Below are 22554 nucleotides of genomic sequence, written 5' to 3'. Positions count from 1 at the left end.
ACATAGTACATAGACTTGTCAACTAGACAGCCCTCTCTGCTCGAGTATGATGCAATGAGGACAAACCAACATGGTTTCTGTAGAGGAAAAACCATGTCTCTCCAATCTACTAGAATCCTTTCTGCATCGCCAAAAAGAGTGCAGAAGAATGGATTAACACAGTTTATTTGAACCTTGCAAAAGCCTTTGACAAAATCCCTCATATGAGGCTCTTAATGAGACTCTATAGGCATTTGGTGAGAGGTAAAGTACTGTGTCATGGATTAGAAAACTACAGACATTTTACAAAAAGGTTAACAGTGAGGTGTCAAAAGAAAACAGTACTAGGCCTTTTGCTTAATAGAACTATTCAGAGACTTCACTAGAAAGAACTAAGATTGTTATTGTTTCTCTGGCATCCAGCTAATATCCAAAAAGTGTTACTTTGTTCTAAAATACTGCACTTTAAAAAAAAAGTCAGATTACTAGGAATTTACTGGAAGTAGTTCCCTTAAATAGGTATGGGATTTTATAACAGGATTTTATAATGGGATTTTTTTACCTATTTTGGGGAGCAAAGTTCAGTTTGTGTGAGCAGTGGAAGTTGGAGGGGAAGGGGGCCGGAGTAGTGTTGCGATGGTATGAGGTGCTTGGATCTTGCAAACTTTTACTAGTGTGATTATCATGGCCACAGTGTGTAACAAAGGCAATGATGAATTGGCTAAATCCCTAAATTCTTCACTTCCAGGCAGGGACAACCACAGCTGTTCACACGTTTACACACAGTGCACCGCATTTGGCAGTGGTGAGTAGGGGCAGCATTGGCTACCCCACTGCCCGCTCAGGTTTGACCCTGCTGGCCCTCTGCCATGATGTGGGGGGGGGACAGTGCACAGAGGGTGCAACACCACTCACTCAATTTTGGCCCTTCAGAGGGGCTGTGGGGCCAAACCTGAGTGGACAGTGGGGTGGTCAGCCCTGTTCCTCTTCTCCACTGCCATGGGGCTGGCTCCTGCCCTTGGGGAGCCTGCCAGGCCTCACCCCACTTCCAGCAGCCCATGTCCCTTCTCAGAGATCGGGAGTGACACTGCACCTGGGCAGGCAGGGCTGGAAGATGGGAGCTGAGTGTAGCACGGACTTGGTGGGCAAGGAACTGAGACCGGCATCTGCAGCAGGGCTAGCTCCACAGGGATTGAAAATGCATACCCGGGGGCTCCCTCGCTTACAGGCATTTTAGTCTTTGGAACTTCCAAATATTTTTGTAAGGAAAGTCTATTGTACTTGAATGATAGCTGGATTCCACTGAAACCTTACCTCGTCATAAAGCAGCATACTGTATTCAAGTGGTTGAAGCTTTTTCATGGACGCTGTTTTTGGATGGAAAACTGGGTATTCAGCTGAACTAATTTTTCCCTGGAAAGCATCTGCTTTCTTCAGAAAATGTTGCATTTTCATTGAAAACCAAAAGCTTTCAGGCTGAAAACTTTGTTTTCAACTGAATCTTTGGGGGTGTTTTTTTTGATAGAATATCAAAGTTTTCCATGAAAGGATCAGCTCTCTGTATGCTATACGGGTCCTGAATGCTGAACTCTGGTAGGTCAGCAGTACAAAATTGGTAATAATGCATAGTGCTCGAATGGTGCTTTTTCAGCTAGAGATGTCAAAGCGCTTCACAAAGGTAGTGATGTCCCTAGGAATGGGGAAACAGAGACACAGCAGTTAAATGGCTTATACGAAGTCAATAGCACAGCTGGGAATGGAACCTAGGTTTGCTAATTCTTAATGCAGTGCCCTGTCTGCTGAACCCTGGGGTAAATTACTGGAGATTGAAAATCTTGGAGTTGATTGTTTAGAGCTGGGGAAAGAGGCAATGAGCGTGCATAATTTGGAATAGCTCATGTATTTTCTAAAGAGAAAAAAATAGAGAGCTGCCCATTTATTTTCCAATATAATTCAAGACTATATAGCCCTGCATGTACATAGTTACTTTCCTTTATCAGCAAGATGGTTTTTGCTGCATGAAGTCTTTATGTTCAATAGATCTGATTTTTTTTTCTCAAGCAGCTGGGTTTTCTTACCCTGTGAAAGCTCTGTACTAATCTCAATTTCTCTGCTTTTCTCAGTGTCATTCCCAGCTGCTCAGAAACGAGCAGAATGCTTTCATCTTTCTTTTTCTTGTTCTTATTAGGTGTGACAGCTTCTACAATATCTGTATATTAAAAATGCAGATTTTAATTTGTTAAAAAAAATCTAGTAGAGGAAAATCATGGGGGTGGGGAAGATACTGCCTCTAAATTACAAGGGAGAATACAACCCTGCTGTGAACACACTAATGATGTATTTTCTTGGAAAGAAGACTTTTCCAAGCCATTATAAAATGTGATTATGGTCAAACCTTATTTATCTAGATGAGATCGAAGAGCAGGGAAGAAGTTCAGATATTCAGCAGTTCAGATGAGTGGGGGCACTTCAAAGTATTTGGACCCATGGGGGGGGGATGACCTCATTTTGGGCTAATGAGTTTTTCTGATAATTGGGTTCAGCTAAATGAGTTTTGACAGATTAGACTTCTGATTATTCACTTAAGAAAAGTTTTTGTCTGTACATATGGACACTAGAAAATGAGAACATTGTATAAGATGTCCAGCACATCAACACCTGAGATGAGGGCAGACTATGAAACTGAAATCACTGGATTTTCTTCCTTAGCTTGGAAAAGAAGAGACTAAGTGGGGGTATGATAGAGGTATATAAAATCATGAGTGATGTGGAGAAAGTAGATAAGGAAAAGTTATTTACTTATTCCCATAATACAAGAACTAGGGGTCAACAAATGAAATTAATAGGCAGCAGGTTTAAAACAAATAAAAGGAAGTTCTTCTTCACACAGCACACAGTCAACTTGTGGAGCTCCTTACCTGAGGAGGTTGTGAAGGCTAGGACTATAAAAGCGTTTAAAAAAGAACTGGATAAATTAATGGAGGTTAAGTCCGTTAATGAGTATTAGCCAGGATGGGTAAGGAATGGTGTCCCTAGCCTCTGTTTGTCAGAGGGTGGAGATGGATGGCTGGAAAGAGATCACTTGATCATTACTTGTTAGGTTCACTCCCTCTGGGGCACCTGGCATTGGCCACTGTCAGTAGACAGATACTGGGCTGGATGGACCTTTGGTCTGACCCAGTACAGCCATTCTTATGTTCTTATGAATGTTCCTAGAAAGGGAGCTATCTTTCTAGATATCTAGATACATATATTGCCCCCATTACAGAAGCATCTCAGCAGCTATCAATCTTTAATGTATTGCAACATCTCTATGAGGTAGGGAAGTCCAATCAATATCTCCATTCACAGATGGATACCCGATGCAAAAAGAGAGGTATTTAGACTTCTAACTTTCATTGAAATCAATGGGAGTTAGGTGCCTAATTGATAAGGCCATGGTCCTACAGGAAGCTGTCTGTGGTGCAGCTGGGAATATACCCCCATTTTCCTGAGTCCCAGGGACTTAACCACAAATGCTTTCTCTGCACTGCCTATCAAACTCTTCAGGACAGGGTCTGACTCTCCCTATGGCAATTTTGGAGACCAGGAGACTTTGAGACCTGGGAGCCTAAAGTCAGGCTCTTAAATCTATAATTAAGCACCTAAATGAAGCAGCCTGACTCTCAGAAGTACTGAGCAGCCCCAGCTCCCATTAAAGTCAGTGACACCTCTGAAAATCAAGTTGCTAAAGTCTGGATGTAGGAGTCTAGGCACCCAGGTTTGTAGGCATTGACTGCGAAATCTCGTAGGCCTCTTTCTGTGGCGGCATCCATGTGTGTTTTGCAGGGTGCAGAGCAAGATAGTGATGCTGTGAAATCTACTTTTACTGTTGCTCCCCAAATCTCTGTGAATCTTGCTACAGGGCTTATGCACCTGTGGTGGTGTGGCGGCAGCTGCTGCTGCTTATTTGTGGTTCCCAACCACCAAAGGAGAAAAGGCCACAGCTGCGATGGCTCGTTATCTGAGATCTAATCCGGAAAGAGACTGGCTCAAGAGAGTTCATGGAGGCTTTTTCATTCTCCATCACAGCACTTGCGGTTTTTGTTTGTTTAGCTCACACGGTGTACTCCATACCGTGCAGCTCACAGACAGCTCCTTTCCCAAAGAGCTTACAGGCTGAGAACTTACGTCCACCCTTTTTTTAAAAAGTGTGTTCTTCACTGAGGTTAGCTAACTCCCATTAAAATAGCAGTGAAGATGCTGCTTTTAACTCTGGTTACCAGCTTCAGGTAACGCCTGTGTGGGAGAACCTGGGGTTGAACTTGTTCTGCTAACCTGAGTTAAAAACAGAGTTGCCATGTCTTCACTGCTATTGTAACATGGGTTAGCTAATGTGAGTTAAGAAAACCCTTTTTCTCTTGCTGCGTAGAGGTACCCTAAAAGAAAATTGCATGAAAGGTGAAGCACACTGGAAAATCCAGAGGTGAAGAGGATTCTCTTGAACTGTAAATTCACTACTTGTGGGTCTCTCAGGCAAAGTGGGGTTTTAAGATGCACCAAGCTAGAGCTGGCAGGGGCTTGGTAAGGGAGGGGAAGGGCACTGCGTGCACATGGGTCCAGCGGAAAAATGCACAGACACTGTGGAAGAAGGAAACATGTGGGGTTAACAATACTTGTGTCTTTGGTGGAGGAGTGAAGCAAAGATATGACGAGAGGAAGGCTGGTCTTCTGGCTTAGGCTACGGACTTCCAACGGGACCTTGGGCAAGTCACTTAACCTTTTTTTGTGTCGTGATGCCCCATCTGTTATATGGCGATGACGATGCTTGCGCTCTCTGCCCTGTCCATTTAGATTGCAAGCTCTGCAGGACAGAGACTGCCTCTCGCTATGGCTATGGCCTTGTCATTACCCCAGAAAAAAGGAAAAAAATGTGTTCACTCAAGTAAGCTAACGCAAGATAAGAATGCACATATTTTTGGAGAGAAGCAAAGGCCTGTGTCATTACTGCAAAATAGGTGTGGTTTTTATGTTGTTGGTTCACCTGATGCAAATTCCTGGTGGAAATGAAGCCCAGGTAGTTTTTACTAGTCGTGGTGGTATAGCCTTCACCTCGACTAGCTACACTGAGGTAAAATCTATCCGTACCTCGCCTCCACTAGGATTTTGCATTGAGATAGCTAAGCCAATGTAAAATCACACTTTTGGTGGACGCACAGCCTATGTGTATGTACAGTGCCTACCGCCATGGGGTCCAGATCTTGGTTGAGGACCTGTAAGTGCTGCTGTAGGACAAACGATAAGAGATGAGGTGGGGCAGAGACGTAAAGGGCTTAGAAGGCGTAGAATATAAAAGGACTCTGATGGGGGATAATATCTCAATGAAAGATTCTTTGTGCTTTGAAAACTCTAGAGGGGCGAGAACTGAAACTGCATTTTTTTTTATACTCTGTATCCTGGAGAGATCAAACTGAAGGTACATACAATGAATTCATACCAAGAAAATATGTCTGTTACCTGTGATGCCTTTGATGCTGGGGCTGTAAGTGGGTAGGGGAAGGTCTCAATTATAGGAAAGTGCTTGAAAAGGGAAACTAGAAACACTTGAAAATAATGCTGGATCCACATCTATTCTACGGGGTTAGGGTCTGGGAAGGAACAGACAGCTTTGTTAGGCTTCAGTGTATTCTGAATGCAGCCAGTCTTGTGGTTTTCCTTGGACCCATGCTTCCGGTGAAGGAAGCCTTTCATCCTGCCCTTGCTAAAGAAGCGATGTTGAGTTCATTTTCTGAAGAGGGCCAAGCATTTTAAATGATGATGGGTGAGGTCTATAAAGCTGTAGCTATAGATTAACTTTGATCCATGGGTAGCTGGTGATCCAGCCATCGGGGGAGGCTAGCCCCCAGCCCCTCCCCTTGTGCCCGAGGCCCCTCCCCTCCCTGTCTGCCCCCCCAAGACCCTTCCCCTTTTGCCCCCCTCCCCCGCAGGAGCCCAGAGCACCCCCACCGTGGCCCCAGCGGCCACAGGGAATCTGGTGCTGATAAAAATAGGAAGATGTGCTCCCAAATGGGGAGAGGGAAGCCTCTGGGCTGTGCTATGCAGAAGGTCAGACTAGACTGTAATTGTCCCTTCTGGTGTTAAAATTGATGTATCTGTAGTAGAATATGGCCCCTGTACAGTAACTGTGCTTTTAGTTTGTAAAGCTACTGATGTATTTGATGTAACTCGGTGAGAAAAATGACAGGATGTGCTCAAACCACCATGATTGCTGCCTTTTGTTGGGCAGTTATGTAATTTTGACCACCCAGATGGGGTATTTATGCAAACCAAGTGCCCAGTTTACACCAAAATGAATTGAAAATCTGGATCTTACGATTATCCACACCTGAGGGGAGTAAATGCTACCACACATGAGCATGTTGTGCACTAACTGCTCCACATGGACCTTGCTGGCATGCACTAGAAGTTCCTTAGCACACGTTAATGTCGTTTTGTTTGAAACAGGACTACAGTATGCACATGAGGGAAACAGCTAGTGCCTAGACCCTGCCATCAGGGTTCATGTGGACCAGTTAGTGCATGACACACTAGTGCACGGGAGCATTTACTCCCCTCTGGTGTGGACTAGAGCAACGTGTGGACAAGCCTTGAATTCCAGCCTGAGGAGCACACTTGAATGTCCCACTTTAGAAGTTGTGAACGTCTCCATTTTTTTAGAGTTGTTGTTTTAGGCTGTCAGTAAACTCAGATCTGCCTCAGTTGTTCATCAGTTACACTCTGTTCACTTCAGGGAGACTTTCTTTGAAACTAAAAGGGCTAGAAATTTATTTTCCCCACCCCCCAGCCCCCGCTCAACGAAAGTTGAAATCCTGCGGAATCTTAAAGCTATTTTGGTGGCTGAGCATCCAGCCCCACCATTTCAGAGGATAAGGTGATACTGAAACTAGCAGGTGTATGTTAAAATGTAGCTTTCAAATGCAGTTCCACTCCCTGTGTGACCTTTGGCAAGTCATTTAATCAGTCTGTGCCACAGCTCCCCCCTGTGGCAAATGGAGATAATACTTACAGCACCTTCTTCAGCCGGTTGTTGTCACTGGTGGACAATAAATCCATTAATGTTTGTAAACTACCTTGTAAATGACTTGTGAATTAAGTCCACTTAATTATGAATCCACTGATGTAGAACAAATTCATTAATGATAGCAAAGTGTTTTTGAGAGTCTCAGGTGCAAGCAAAACATGCGAAATGACACCTCCTTCAAACGTTTCTGGGTCTCTTTTGAGAGACCTTTCAGGAGATAAAGAAACCTCCAAGATATACCATAGTAAGTCACAACCGGTCAAACTCTGATAGGCAAATACATTATAATCAAGAAGATGAATGACAGTGTGAGATGCATCCAGGCGATGCCTTTGAGCCAAGCTTACAGTGGTTCCTTGTGACCAGATGTGGTGCTCTGTTGGTGCAAGGCAGAATGATTGCTTTGTAAGGATGTAGCAATAGTGAAGGGCAATTCCAGGGAAGCAGGGAGAGAGATTAATCACGCAGAAGAGTCAGGAAAAGGCAGGAATGCAAGCACAGTTCGGGCTCCAATAATGCAGATCCATTTGAGAATGTGAAAATTGAAGTGATTAGTAATAATGATGGGACCGAGCCAAATAGGGAGAGGACACCTTAATATAGTAGGTGACCTTGGCAGAGATCACCGGTACACAAAGCAAAACAATTCTGAACATAATCAAATAAGTTTAAATTTAGGCACGACACAAACATCATTCAGTGTGGCTAGTATAGATTAGGAGGGTTGTGGATAAATTGTCTGCCAACCACAGCTCTCTTAAAATTAGAATCAGTGCTATTGTATTGCTAGTTGATCACCCTATAGCTTATTTCTGATAGGTTTTTTTTTTTTTGGTTTGTTTTCGCAATGTATCTGCTCCGGGACTTTAACTCAAGTGCAGCATATGGTTTCTTGTAAGACTCTGCTTTTATCCAGTTTTTACAGGCGGGCACAAAATCATACATTGTGAGGGTTTTATATTCACACTACCGCTCAGCATCCTGGCTTTGAACTTCCTGGATTGCAATTTTCCTTTGTAGCTACTTGACTGTGACCACCCTTGTACTTCCTTACCCATACAGAAGGGACGTCCTTGTTCTGGTCTCAAACCTGCAATACTTTGTCTGTTGAGATCAATGTCATGCTACTTCAATATGACTGTTACTTGGCTAGGGACTACAGGATTGCATTTTAAGTGAACTGCTCTGCTGTTGTGCCCAGCTCAGTTTTTGTATAATTGGCTACAGGAGCTGTTGGTATTTGTGCCTAACACTTTTTCTGCACACTAAAATCAGTCAAGCAAACAGTTCATTGCATTTCTTTTAAGTATCTTTTGGTCTGGAACGATTGCTTTCTATAAATGATTCTTTGTATTTCTGTAACACCTTCCATCTGAGGAGCTCTATTACTTAATTTAGCCTCACAACTTCCCGGTGAGATATGTAACAACCCCTCTTTCAGAGTGATGGAACTAAGTATAGAAGGATTTGCCATGTGACTTATTCAGGATCACCCAGGAAGTATGTGGTAAATATGGGACTAGAACCTGCACCTTCTGATTGCTACTTCTCAACTACCAGACTGGCTATCCTTTCTTCATAATGCACCTTGATGCATTTAGGGATTGTGAGGAAGAGCAAACCTCAGCCAGTCCCTCCCTCAGGAAATCATGCCACTGAGCCAGCAAGATGTCCAAACTAGTCTATGCCCGTAAATCAAGAGCTGATCAAACAAAAGATAAAGTTCACCATGGACTTGGCGTGTCTTGATTCTCTATGACTCAGAGAACTGCTTTGAGTGGTATTTGGGTGAACCAGAGTAGGATACCAGTGACAAACTGCTGACAAAGAAATCCCCTAACCACCTGTATCTGGTTACCTCTTAGTTTTATTAATCATACCTTTGGTAACTGGACAGCAACACTGTTATATTAGGCCCAGGCTCCTATGAATGCTTTAAAAAAATTGGTGTGTGTAACAATCCTCTATCATGGCTCCTCAGTGGAAAGGAAAGCTAGCACTGCCAGCATTGAAGCAGAATCTCTAGTACTTGTCCTAAAGGAGTAGCACCTCTATATAGTAGCTATTGCAGGCTCTTATTGGCTATGTAACATGCACTAAACTGTGGGAAACAGTTGCATAACTCCTATTAGCACTAGTGGAAGGCAAACCTATAAATCCCCCCTGAATCAATAGGAGAGAAAACCACTTACATGTGTCCTTACTTTGATTCTATTTAATCCCACCTTAGGCTCAGAACTGTGTGTTAGGGGATGATGATCCACTGGTTTGAAATTGGTTTTAATAAGCAAAGTAAGGGAAAGAGAGATGGACAGTCAAAAAGTTATGAAGAACTTGTACATGTAATTGTAGATTAAAAGCAGCTATGGAAATGCTTCGAGAGATTGGATTCCTACCAGTCCCCACATACAGGTGATACATGGACTTAGCACTGTAAAGTGAATTAGCTAATTAACTTATTGAACAACTAGCTATTATCTTTGCAAAATAAGGGACAGCTGAGAAGGTTTCAAAAGACTGGGAGGGGAGGAGAAAAACTGGCTTGGTTCCAACTTTCAAAACAGGAAAAATAAATCTAACAGGGATTTTCTTGTTAATTGAACCTTGTCCCAAGTAAAATAGAGAACAGATATTAAGTGAAAGTATCTCGATCAGATACATTTGGAATACACCCCTCTATTCACACCCTGCACACTATTGTAATAATTTTTGCACAAAATATGCCTTGTAAGGTATCATTTGAAAACTCATTGTTTGCTGGTTAGTATTGTCCTGATAAAATATATATGGCAACACTGTAATTGAAGTGATAAGCTTCCCTTGTATGATGTTGTTAACACATCTTTCAAACCACCCAGCCCTGCCCAGGAAGAAGTCAGGTTAGTCCTAACCAAAAAAAAGGAATGTGTGCTTGTCTAAATTTGCATTTAAGCAGTAAACAGACTCACACGCAGGGAGTGAAAACAAAGGAAGTTGAAACAGGTTGGAGGGAAAAGCAGGGAACACCCTTGGACGTAGACTCTTTGTCTCCTGGGTCTCAGTTGGAAATGTTTTTCAAGAGGAGGACTGAAACTATAAAACAGAGGGACAAACCCCACCCTATCACTCCCTGCCCATTGCATCTGAAGAGACAGGAAGCAGTTCTTGGACTCTGGGGAGAGATCCCAACTAAATACATTGGTCAGTAAAACTGCTGAAAGTACTGGGTGAGAAAACTTTGCTTTGCATCTAATATAGTTTGTTAGGCACCAGTAAGTATTTTACCTCTATTTTCCTTATAACCATTTCTGATTTTTATGCCTTATTACTTATACTCCCTTGAAATCTATCTCTATGAAGTTAATAGACATGTTTTATTGTTTTATCTAATTCAGTTGAAGTGTCTGGGTAACTCCATTTGGGGTAACAAGTTGTGTACATGTTATTCCCTTAAAGGAATCACTGCCTTAATATATTTGTAGTGTCTGGGGGCAGTACAAGACATAGGTTTCTAGGGGAAAATCTGGGAGTTTGCTGGGGTCACCCTGGGGTAATCTTTAAGGCTGCTAAATGCCCAAGTGTGGCTGGCTGGCTGCAGCACATACCCAGCTGTATCTGGGAGTGATTTACATGCTGAAGGCTGTTTGTGAGCAGTCCCTGTTGGAGGCTACACTAGGAAAGCATTGTAAAGGGCACCCAAGACTACAGGGCAGGGGTGACATAGCTACTCTTTAGTCTGGATTGTACCCATGTATCACAATGTTCTCTTATCGCTAAGAGGAACAATAACCAGCAATCAGCACACTTTTATGATAATGAATGAGACTCATAGCATACAGCCTTCATCCTTGTGTCTGATAGAATTACAGACTCGGTGAATGCAAGGAATGCAGTGGATGTAAAATAGGGTCTAATCCTGCTCTGTGAGCTTTGCCGTTGGCTTCAGTGGAAGGAAATCAGGCACTTAGATTTTAACAAAGCATTTGATGATCGTGCCTCTGAAATCCTACTTAAAATATTCACTCAAAATCACTTTGAAGAAAGTGGGGGCAGTTGCTTAGACTGAAACTGTCTGAGCTACAGACATGAAGTCTATGAACATAAATATCAATGCATCTAGTGGGGTGTTGGAGGGATCAGTAATTTCTATCTTGATTGATATTCTGGAAGGAGTGGGGACGTTGGCAAACAACCCATTGCACCAATAAAGACAGAGAAGGGATCTAAGAAGGTCAGAAAGATGCACAGAAATGTCTTGCTATTACAATAGCACACAGAGGGTTCCTAATGAAAGTGGGATGCCACCAGGCAAGGAACGAACAGGCCCATAGTCCTAGACAGTCTCTGTCCCAAATAACTTCCTGTTTGGCTAGTGAAGGGGTGGGACTGGAAACAGAGGCATTGAAAGCTGAAATATCATGCTCGCATTCACCAAGCAAGTCAGTGGGAGAGCCTGGGATAGAAGCTAGGTCTCTTGAGTCTCAGTCCGTTGCCTTAGCTACTCTCTAAATACAATGAAATTCAAACTACAAAAGTGGGGGGAAAAAATCTGGAAAAGAATAAACTGGGCTTCAGAGGGTCAGTAAAAGGGAATTACTTGGAAAGGTTTGGAGCTCTTAGCGCACAGTAAACTAGATATGAATTTGCGGTGCAAGATGATGATAAAGCAGCAGGAGTGTATAGATAGATGGATCACATCACAGAGTAAGGCATGAAACCATGCTTGGAATACTGTGTTTTGTTCTGGGCTCTTTATCAGAAGGAGATTGCTAAGGTGGTAGAGGAAATTCGGAGAAGAGCGACAAATGACCCAGGGGCTGAAGTAAAAATTGAAAAAAACCAAAATGTTTTGCTTGACTAACCAATGCCAGGGTGTGATGGTTCTCAGGGTGCCCAGGACCATAAGTCACCGTATTTATCCCACTCCACTCCGCCTCCAGCAAGAAGACAACTTGTTTGTGCTTAACTGGGTGTCCGCTCCCTTACACCCTCAGTCTGTTAGCCACCCAAACAATCTGCTCTGGGCTATGCCAGCCCTTCCTTTGCCTTGCAGGTGAACGGTAGGTGCATCCCAGTCCCCAAGCTGCTTTGAGGCATCCCCCTGTAATATTCTGCCTCTTATCCATTGAACAGTCACAGTAATACCAGGTCTGCTGTCTCCAAGGGAACACTATACACACCAGCTTGACTGATTGATTCAATTCAGAATCATCTTCTTGAATAATACCATAGCACTGAGATATATTTATAGTGAAAACAATCTTACCTTTATTGTCAAAGATCAAGATTTAAGAGATTGTGAGTAAGGATAATGGAAACAGGACAGCTATAAACAAAATCAATAAATTCTTTCTAGAGACTAAACTTAACAGGCTAACCTGCTGTCTAGAGCAGTCTTATCTCACTCATTGTCTTTTGCAGCATTTCCAACCGAGGCTGGTTGGGATCCCGTTTTCATCAATATAAACGCATTCTCTGTTTACTTTCTAGGTGCAGGGTAAAGAAGTATATTTTTGCCTTCCCCTTATATTTCCCAGAGACAGGACAACCTTCTGCAGTTCAGTGTCTGGTGTCTTGTCTATCTGGCGTCTTGTCTCTGTATTGACTTCCCAGCCCCCTGTTGACTTTGTATATAAATAGGGCTTCCATTGTGTTGGCTTACAATGCTTAATTTACATGTGAAACCATATAAACGGGTGAATATATATCCTTTGTCTGGCAGAAACCTGTTTATCAGCCCTGCCTTGATTCAGACTTTAGGACCTTTCACTAGACATACAGGTGCTATGTAAAAAAAGTTATGTATGTACATTTCACAACAATAGTAATGAACAGTGTGATCCTGGCTTTCATTTAAGATCTTGCGTTAGTCATTGTTGAACCAGAACGTATGTACCACGATCAGAATATCCTTGTAACCCACTTTCCTAGTTGGCATTGAGCAGTTCTTAGGATCACACAAGGTGATGCCATGATTCTCCAAGGGTTTGAAGGGTGTGGTGGCTGAAAGAGGGGCAGGACTTCTTAAGAGTTGACCAAAGTGGTATGAGAAGGATTAAAATGATGAAGAGGAACATTTAGGCTCATCAGGAAAAAATGTCTGACAGTGATTGTTAGAGGGTAGAATAATAATCCAAGGAAAAGGGCATAAACCCTATCTTGGACACAGAGCAACTAAAAATCAGTGGAAATGATGCGTGAATATTATTAACCATTAATATTTCTCAAAGCCAGAGTTGTTGGAGGTTTTAAAAAAAAACTCCTTCTGTAAAGATCACACAACAGTATTCTAGGGCCTGACCCAAAGAAGTAGTGGGTGGAGACTCCAATATTCCTACCCCACAGAGACCTACACCCCATCTGGCTGCACAGCAGGGCTCACAGTTGGAGCTGTGACAGAGAATAAATCCTGGGCTCTCTGTGGTATTTTTAGAGTCGCTCTTCCAGGTACAGTCGCACTTTAAAAGCTTAGTCTGCTGCTCAGTTCTGATTTGTATTGTGAGATGCTGACTCTGTCAGAGCAAATGCGTGAGAGGGAAGTTAAAAGGAGGGATCTGCTCATAGGTTTTTATCCATTCTGCACATAGTGCCTCTCAAGAACTGTTGAAAGCACTGGAAGTGGGGGTGGAGGGAGGGAGGGAGGGGGGGGGCTTTCCTAGGAAGCACAAAGTGAAGGGGTTTATGTTGTGTGGGAAGCTCCTTGGTCTTTCCACAAATCAGGGTGGGGCAGTCAGTGAAAGAAGCTGTTTCCACTGACTAACATGGTGGACGGGGGTCTACCTGTACAATTCAGCATTTCCGTAAGAGATGCCTTTCCTGCAAACACATCATATGACACTAATGGTTTCCTCTTTAATGCCCTGCCTGCCCTGTATAGAGCTAAGGTTTTCTCTCCTGTTCTGAGCATTGTGCATGGGGCAGTGAGAGTATTTATTGTTTCTTATGGGATAGGTGGGAAGACACCTTACATCAGAGACTGTTCTTGCAGAGAACATAATGGTCAGAGGTAGTGTTCTCACAGAGAACATAATAGCTGTGGTTTGCCCGAGACGTAGCTTTAAAAACCGGCATTTAATTTGGCCTAGATCTTGACAAGGATGTGGAGTCCTTGACATTGCTAGCTGCAAAAACAGTTTCTTTTATCCCATTGTGTTGATTCATTCGCACAATGCAAACACACTTAGCGTCTGTTGCTATATACAGAGCACTGAACACCATGCCCTGTCTAGATGATTGCAAAGTGCATGAATGAGTCATCTATTTTACTGTTGAAAATATATATTCATACAACTTGTATGCTAATAAAAGGCTTCACACATGTCTTGATAACATCCAGGACCACAACTATACTAGTACTTAAGGAAACAGAATAGCTCTAACAACAAGGAGTCCTTGTGGCACCTTAGAGACACAAATTTATTTGGGCATAACCCACTTCATCAGATGCCTCTGTTTGTATCTGCACAAGTGTGGTTTTTTTTCGTTTGTTTGTTTTTTTCTTTTCATGAAGTTGATGGATTTCCACTTCATACGGCTAAATTCAGTGCCTTGCATGGTGACAGGTTTCAGAGCGGTAGTCGTGTAAGTCTGTATCCGCAAAACAATAAGGAATCCTTGTGGCACCTTACAGACTTACCATTTATGATTTACCTTTACTCCTATTTACAATGCAACCTTTTCATCAGGAGACTAGGTAGGAGGGTAGCCTTGTGGTTATAGCACATAGCTGGGAATTAGGAGACTTGGGGCCCATCTCCTCTGCTATACTGAAAACTGACTCTCTTATCCAGCACTTTTCAATTCTAGATCTCAAAACACTGGTAAGTCTCATTAGCCCCATCTTACAGAAGAAGCAGCTGAGACAAAAGTAGGAGACTCGCCCAGATTGCAAAGCAGGCCAGTAGCAGAGCTGAACCTGATTCCCAGTCGGTGCCCTATCCATTGGGCAATCCAGCCTCTCCCTGCTCTAGGATGTGGATGACTCCCACAGTTTATTCTCAGCTCCAGACTGCGTGGCCATGGGACAATCTTTTCTGCTTCAGTTTCCCCATCTATTAAATGGGGCTGATCATGCTTGCCTATCTCACTGGTGTGTTGGGAGACTAACTTTATCAAACTGCTCTGAGGGCAATGGATGGTAGGTAGTCCATCGATCCAATGATGACAAATCTGTGCAGATCATCTATTGTTGGTCTCATAGTGTGCCCTCTGATGACTATACAAGCCAATTCTAGAGGTGCACATTTTGCAGCAAATGGTGCATGGGAAGTTCGCAGTCAGTGGGTTGTGCGCTGCTGGTGCTCTGTGACGTAATGGATAGAAAATCCAATATGAGAGCAAATAATCATAATGCTGCCTTTGTGCTAAAAGTTTTAACTACTAAGATGACTTTGGTTTAAGCTATTTTATTTGTTGGCCTGTAGCTTAACATCAAGCCTAAGATTTTTCCAAAGTGCCTAGTGATTTTTAAGTGCCTAACTTATAGAAATCTTAAAATTAAGGTTACCAGCTCTAACTGAAGCTATTCCAGGAGATTCCCCACTCCCCCCCGCCCCCCATGACGTAACATCATTTTCTTAAAATAGCCTATTAAGATCTCCTGGATTGCTAGTCACCGGGAGACCAATGCTGACTCCAGGCCAACCCTAAAGGGTTGGCAACCCTACCTAAAATGTCTTGATTGTCAGAAAGTGCTTAGCACCTGTCCTCAGGGCTCTTTAAAATATCTCAACATGGGCACCCAAAATTACTTGTCACTTTAAAGTCTACTGCTAAGATTTTTTTTAACAGTCATAATCAGGTGCGGCTCTAGGTATTTTGCCACCCCAAGCACGGCAGGCAGGCTACCTTCGGCGGTTTGCCCGCGGGAGGTCCCCGGTCCCGCGGATTTGGCGGCATGCCTGCAGGAGGTCCGCCAAAGCCGTGGGACCAGCAGACCCTCTGCAGGCATGCCACCAAAGGCAAGCTGCCTGCTGCCCTCGCGGCAACCGGCAGAGCACCTCCCGAGGCTTGCCGCCCCAAGCACGCGCTTGGCGTGCTGGTGCCTGGAGCTGCCCCTGGTCATAATATTGCTTTGTGGGTGGAACGGAACAACTCAGAAATGGGTCATTTAGATCTTAAGGATGCAATCAAATAAAGAGGAGTTATTTCTATTTGAGTGCCATATGGGATGGGCTGTCCATGCCACACAAGGCAGAGCAGGTTAAATTAGGTCAATTAACCTGATAGGCAGCACCTCGGGATTTAAAGGCCACTTGATGAGGAACCCCAGCTGGCTAGGGACAGGTTGAGCTTGTGTAAAGCAGCAAGCTGAGAACAGGGGTGGGGCTGCAGAGGAAGTAGTCTACAGTCACTCTCTGGGAGCAGGGTGGGAGAGTTTGGGGTGACAGTCTGCCAAGAAGTTACAGGGAAGTAGCCTATAGTTACTCCCTGAGAGGAAGGAGTTTGGACCAGTAAATCCAGGGGGACAGAACAAGGATGTAAGGAGTCCTGGAAAATAGCCACATGGTCTGGGAGCAAGCAGACTGTCGTTCCTAGACATAGGATCCCTGGACTGGAATCCGGAGTAGCGGACTAGCCCAGGTGGATTTTTCACACCCCTCAGCAATGTAGTTATATCAGTATAGGTCTGTAGTGTAGACTGGCCTTAGCTTTAAAGTGCCCCAGGTTGCATTTGTAGAGCTGGCAGTCTCAAAATAATAAAACCCACAACCCTGCAAATGACTTGTAAATGAAACACCTGTGACTATGAGAGTTACAGGCTAGAATAAACACAGACCAAAACACAACATTGTTACAGACTTACCTTTCTGATCAAAATCCTTCTTTATGTGTAGTAATAGAGGAGTTCAGAAAGGAATCGACTAACCACTTGGGGGGCGGAGGGAGGGATTTATAACTTCGCTTTAAAATGAATCTTCTGCTGAGACAGAAACTCAAAGCATTTTCTATATGTCAGTCTAACCTATCTTCAGTAGTTTTGTGGGTAATGCACAGGACTAGAACTCCCTATCCCACATATTAAAGATGGGGAAACTGAGGCACAGAGATTATGGGCTCGATTGTGATTTTAGGCCCAGTCCTCACCAAGACAGTAGTGCATGAGCTGCATCACTCTAGGACTATCGCCAGTAACACTGGACCTCAAAGACCCCTCTCTGAGTTGCAGTGCGCCCGCCCCCACTACTTCCGTGTTTGATTGGGAGGGGGAGTCTACTGGCCTATACCAGTAGCAAATTCTACCACCCCGTGCACTAGCTTGGCTACACAGGCCAGTGAGTGCTGGGGTGGAGCCAACATTACCTATGTCCGTCTGCTGTCCCCATTGTTCAAAATGTATCATGAAAACATAGGAAATGTTCAGGCTTTTGGTTTTGGGTTCTGTACTCTTTCCCGTTTGGCCATTGAAAAGGAGAGCATGGGAGAAGTGGGTGGGGAGGAAAGAATCTGTACATCTTTCATTTTTGTGCGTGGTCTGAATTTGTTTCAAAATATTTTTTGCATGGCCCTTTTTATAACAAAAGGATGTTGGCCAGCTCTAGTTAGGAGTAAGCAGGTGCACACAGCTCCCACTTACCCTTTTGCAGGCTACCTGGATGTTGGGCCTGCAGGAGTATCTGGGCTGCTCTTACTCTGTTACATGGACTTGTATTCCAAGTCACAACTTGGCCCCGAGTAACTTGATTAATATCCTGCAGCAAGTCAGTAGCGAAGCCTGGAATAGATTCCAGATCCATGTCTCCCATTCTCTTGACATATTCCCAGGAATACGTTGCTTCCTTCTAATATGGGATTTGTTTTGCTGATACTATGGGTGTAGTGCTTCGGCCTCCATTTGTTAGCATCTGCTATTTAATAAGAGCCTAACAAAATGTAGGAGATGATGGAGAAGAAGCTGTGAAAGAAAAAGCATAATAGCAATGAAATTCATACTCTTTTAAAGGCAAACGTTGCATTTATAGCAAACAAGCCACGAAAAGAAAAGCAAGCAGGAAAGACACTTACAGCGTTAAATATTCACTAGCATTCTACATGCTGCACATTCTAAAAATAAGGTATGTTTCAACATTGCTACAGTAGATGATTGGGATTTCCCCTCCTCACCTTATAATGCCATAGCAATTCAGACTGCTGGGAAGTCACCGTGGCAACACCTTGATGCTACCTTTTGTTCAGCTGATGATCTGACTGGTCACATGATCCCCAAGCAGCACACACAAATGTAACACAGCAGCTGATCTTATTGTCCTATTTAGTGACTCAGGGCTTGGCTACACTTACAAGTTGCAGCGCTGGTGGAGGCTTTCCAGCGCTGCAATTACACCCCGTCCACACTTGCAGGGCACAACCAGCGCTGCAACTCCCTGGTTGCAGCGCTGGCTGAAAACCCGTCCCGGTTGGGGTATAAGGAGTGCAGCGCTGGTGATCCAGCGCTGCTCAGCAGGTGTGGACACTCACCAGCGCTTTAATTGTCCTCCAGGGAATAAGGAGTTATCCCACAATTCCTGTCCAGCCACTCTGCTCATCAGTTTGCACTCTACTGCTCTTGCCTCAGGTGACCCGCCCTTTAAATGCCCCCGGGAATTTTAAAAAATCTCCTTCCTGTTTGCTGCAGCCAGGTGTGGAGATGCAAATCAGTTAATCTTTACAGGTGACCATGCCTCCACGCGGCAAACGAGCCCCAGCATGGAGCACTGGCGAATTGCAGGATCTCATTAGTGTTTGGGGGGAGGAAGCTGTGCAGTCCCAGCTGCGCTCCAGCCATAGGAATTACGATATCTTTGAGCAGGTATCAAGGTCCATGCTGGATAGGGGCCATGATCGGGACGCGCTGCAATGCAGGGTGAAAGTTAAAGAGCTGCGGAGTGCCTATTACAAAGCCCGCGAGGGGAATCGCCGATCCGGAGCTGCCCCCACGACCTGCCGTTTTTACAGGGAGATGGACGCGATACTTGGGGGTGACCCCACTGCCAATCCCAGGACAATGATGGACACTTCTGAGCAGGCTGGGGGACAGGAGGCGGCGGAGGCGGCGGGGGGGGGGAGGAAACCGCGAGTGAAGCTACTGGGATGGGGGAAGGACACCCCAGAGTGGGCATGCAGCCAGGAGCTCTCTCTCAAGCCAGGAGGGGGGGGGAAAGTACCCAATCGCAGCAGCCAGCAGTTGCAGAAGGACAAGCAGAGGAGCGGGTTTACCGGTAAGCAGCTTTTATTTTCTGGGTGGAAATGTTTCTGGAGAGGAAGGGGGGTTATGGCTGCATGCATGCCAGCCTAGATGTGGAATAGCCCATTGATGTGGTCTATCACGTCGCGGTAATCGGCTGCAGTTATCTCAGCAAAAGTTTCAGCCAGAGCGTGGGCAATGTGCCTTCGCAGGTTTATAGGGAGAGCCACTGTGTTCCTTGTCCCAGTCACGCTGACGCGTCCGCGCCACTGTGCCACGAGGGGTGGTGGGACCATTTCTGAACACAGGGAAGCCGCATAGGGTCCCGGGCGGAATCCACATTGCTGTAAAAGAGCCTCCCGCTGTTCCCTAGTGACTCGCAGCAGGGAGACATCTTCCAGGATTAACTCCTGTGAAAAATGTTGGGAGACTCTTTAGTGAAGAGATAGGGAGATAGTGAAGATCACCCCTGCAGCTGCATCTTCACTCAACCCCTCTATCACTCCAGATTACCCGAAGCAACCAGCTCCCCTCTATCACTTCAAGGCCCACTTCTCCCTCTATAAGCACCCCTCATCACCATTTTTTCTTTTTTTCGTGGCTTCTGTTGTGTTATGTGTGTGGTAAAAGAATTGCTTTAAAGTGAGAACTCCCTCAGTGTAACTATTAATGTCTGGAGATAGTGGAAATACAATGCTGTCCCTGTTAAATGTTGTCATTTCTGGGTTTCTACAGTGACCTTGACTACTGGACTGAGCAGATGTTCCACAGCACAGAGGCTACACAATTTGAGAAAAAATCCCCGAAAGAGCAAAGAGGACATGCTGAACACTGTTCTTCATCACTCTGCTAGAGAGAGTAAAGAACTGAAGGAGTGGAGAGAGAAGGAAAGCAGGATCCGCAAGAGAAATGCAGTGGCCAAGAGGAAAAGCACAGAGCGGCTGCTAAGCATCCTGTCGCGCCAAGCAGACTCTATAGAGTCACTCGTTGCCATGCACGCAGAGCACTACCGTGCTAAAAAAAAAAACTCCACCCCCCCCCTTCGTCCAAAGCTTTTTGCCTTGTGCCCCCCCCCCCAATGTCAGCTCAAACCACCTTTCCCCAGCCATCCAGGTTCTTACCACACACCAGCTGCCTCCAACACCTGTACGTTCACCAACCAGCCCTGATACCTACCACCCTTACCCCTCTGCACTCAACCCCGCATCACCATGCAGTATATGCACCCTGAAGTGCAGGATTCATTAAACAGCACTCCAGACAGGACATATGCAAACTTGTGACTGTACAGTTCACCAACCCACACCCCTGCCCTCTTGTGTTCATGAAATGTTGTGTGTCTGTCTGTCAAGGAAGTTTTTTTCTTTTCAATAAAACAATTCTTGGCTTTGAAAACAGTCTTTAATTATAGCAGATAGTGAAAGATACCTTAGCCCAGTAAAAGAAAGAGGCACTGCAAAATCATTTTAGGGATTTAATAGAATAACAGTGTAAACAGTGCATCACTCCCATGCTAAGGCAGCAAACATTACTGTTGGCTTTCAGCCTCAAATTCTTCCCTCAAGGCATCCCTAATCCTTGTAGCCCTGTGCTGGGCCTCTCTATTAGCCCTGCTCTCTGGCTGTGCATAATATTCAGCCTCCAGGACTTGAACCTCGGGGGTCCATGCCTGACTGAATGTTTCACCCTTCCCTTCACAAAAAATATTATGGAGGGTACAGCAAGCGCATATAACCGCGGGGAGGGCTGTGCTTTCCTCCAAGTCTAGCTTCCCATACATGACATCTCCAGCGAGCTTTTTGAACGGCCAAAAGCACACTCCACAGTCATTCGGCACCGGCTCAGCCTGTAGTTGAACCGGTCCTTGCTCTTGTCAAGCTTCCCTGTATAGGGGTTTCATGAGCCAAGGCAGTAACGGGTAAGGCGGGGTCTCCAAGGATCACATATGGGCATTTCGACGTCCCCTACTGTGATCTTCCTGTCTGGGAAAAAAAAGTCCCTGCCTGCATCTTCCTGAACAGGCCACTGTTCCGAAAGATGCGTGCATCATGCACCTTTCCAGGCCAGCCTGTGTAAATGTCAATGAAACGCCCGCGGTGATCTCACAAGCGCCTGGAGAAACCATAGAGAAATACCCCTTACGATTAACGTACTCTGATGCCAGGTGGGGGGGCCAGAATAGGAATTATGCGTCCCATATCTATCGCCCCTCCACAGTTAGGGAAAACCCATATGTGCAAAGCCATCCACAATGTCCTGCACACTCCCCAGAGTCACGGTCTTTCTTAGCAGGATGCGATTAATTGCCTTGCAAACTTGCATCAAAACGATTTCCAACGGTCGACTTTCCCACTTCAAACTGGTTCCCCCGTCCAACCGGTAGCTGTCTGGAGTTGCCAGCTTCCAGATTGCAATAGCCACCCGCTTTTTCACCGTCAGGGCAGCTCTCAATCTTGTGTCCTTGCGCCGCAGAGTGGGGGCGAGCTCAGCACACAGTCCCATGAAAGTGAAAAGAGGCTTTTCTCATACGAAAGTTCTGCAGCCACTGCTCGTCATCCCAGACTTCCATGACGATGTGATCCCACCACTCAGTGCATGTTTCCCGAGCCCAAAAGCGGCGTTCAACGGTGCTGAGCATTTCCTGTGAATGCCACAAGCACTTTAGTGTCACACGCGGCAGGAGAATCGATATCGATATCATCGTCAGACTCCTCTCACTGTCACTTTGGAGCTGAAGGAATAGCTCGACTGCCAAAAGTGTTGTGCTGGCGACACTCATCAGCACAGTCCTCAGCAGCTCGGGCTCCATTTGCCACAGAAAATCGCGATTCACACACAGAGGAGTAAAAACAGAAAGACACTCACAATGGCGCCAAACGTTGCCGGAAAGAGTGAATGCTGGGATGTGAAGCGATGCACCACGGGGCAGTTGGCACAGGAAGCGGAATGACCCGCACACTTCACCTTCCCCTTCCCACAATACTCAGCGCCAAAATGGGACGAGGTGCTCTGTGGGATAGCTGCCCACAATGCACCTCTCATTACAGCGCTGGAAAGTGCTGCAAGTGTGGCCACACTGCAGCGCTGGTAGCTGTCAGTGTGGCCACACTCCAGCGCTGGCCCTACACAGCTGCATGACCAGCGCTGTAACTCCCAGCGCTGCAACTTGTAAGTGTAGCCAAGCCCATAGTGAATAGACAGGTCACCATAAGGAAATTTCGCAGGGATTTATTTCAGGCATGACAAGACCGGAGAGGATCACTGATTGCCGCGTTTCTGAAATGTTACCGTATTGTGAATGACTCTCCTTTTGCTCATTTTATCACCGCATACTGGTGTATAAAGACAGCTGGATCACCATACACCTCTTGAT

General features: G+C 45.1%; 1 long non-coding RNA gene across 1 annotated transcript in view; it reads right to left on the bottom strand.

The window, feature by feature from the left end:
- Positions 1-17538: 17538 nt before the first annotated feature.
- Positions 17539-22554, bottom strand: part of LOC123346209 — a 31615-nt gene continuing 26599 nt past the window's right edge. The window contains exon 5 of the long non-coding RNA XR_006572941.1: positions 17539-17912. This is a non-coding gene — a long non-coding RNA (uncharacterized LOC123346209). The remainder of the gene's footprint in view (positions 17913-22554) is intronic.

Source organism: Mauremys mutica, chromosome 1 (assembly GCF_020497125.1).
Source record: "Mauremys mutica isolate MM-2020 ecotype Southern chromosome 1, ASM2049712v1, whole genome shotgun sequence".
NCBI classification, from domain to species: Eukaryota; Metazoa; Chordata; order Testudines; family Geoemydidae; genus Mauremys; species Mauremys mutica.
The sequence above is the reverse complement of the archived record's forward strand: the minus strand, read 5'-3'. Positions and strand labels throughout refer to the sequence as shown.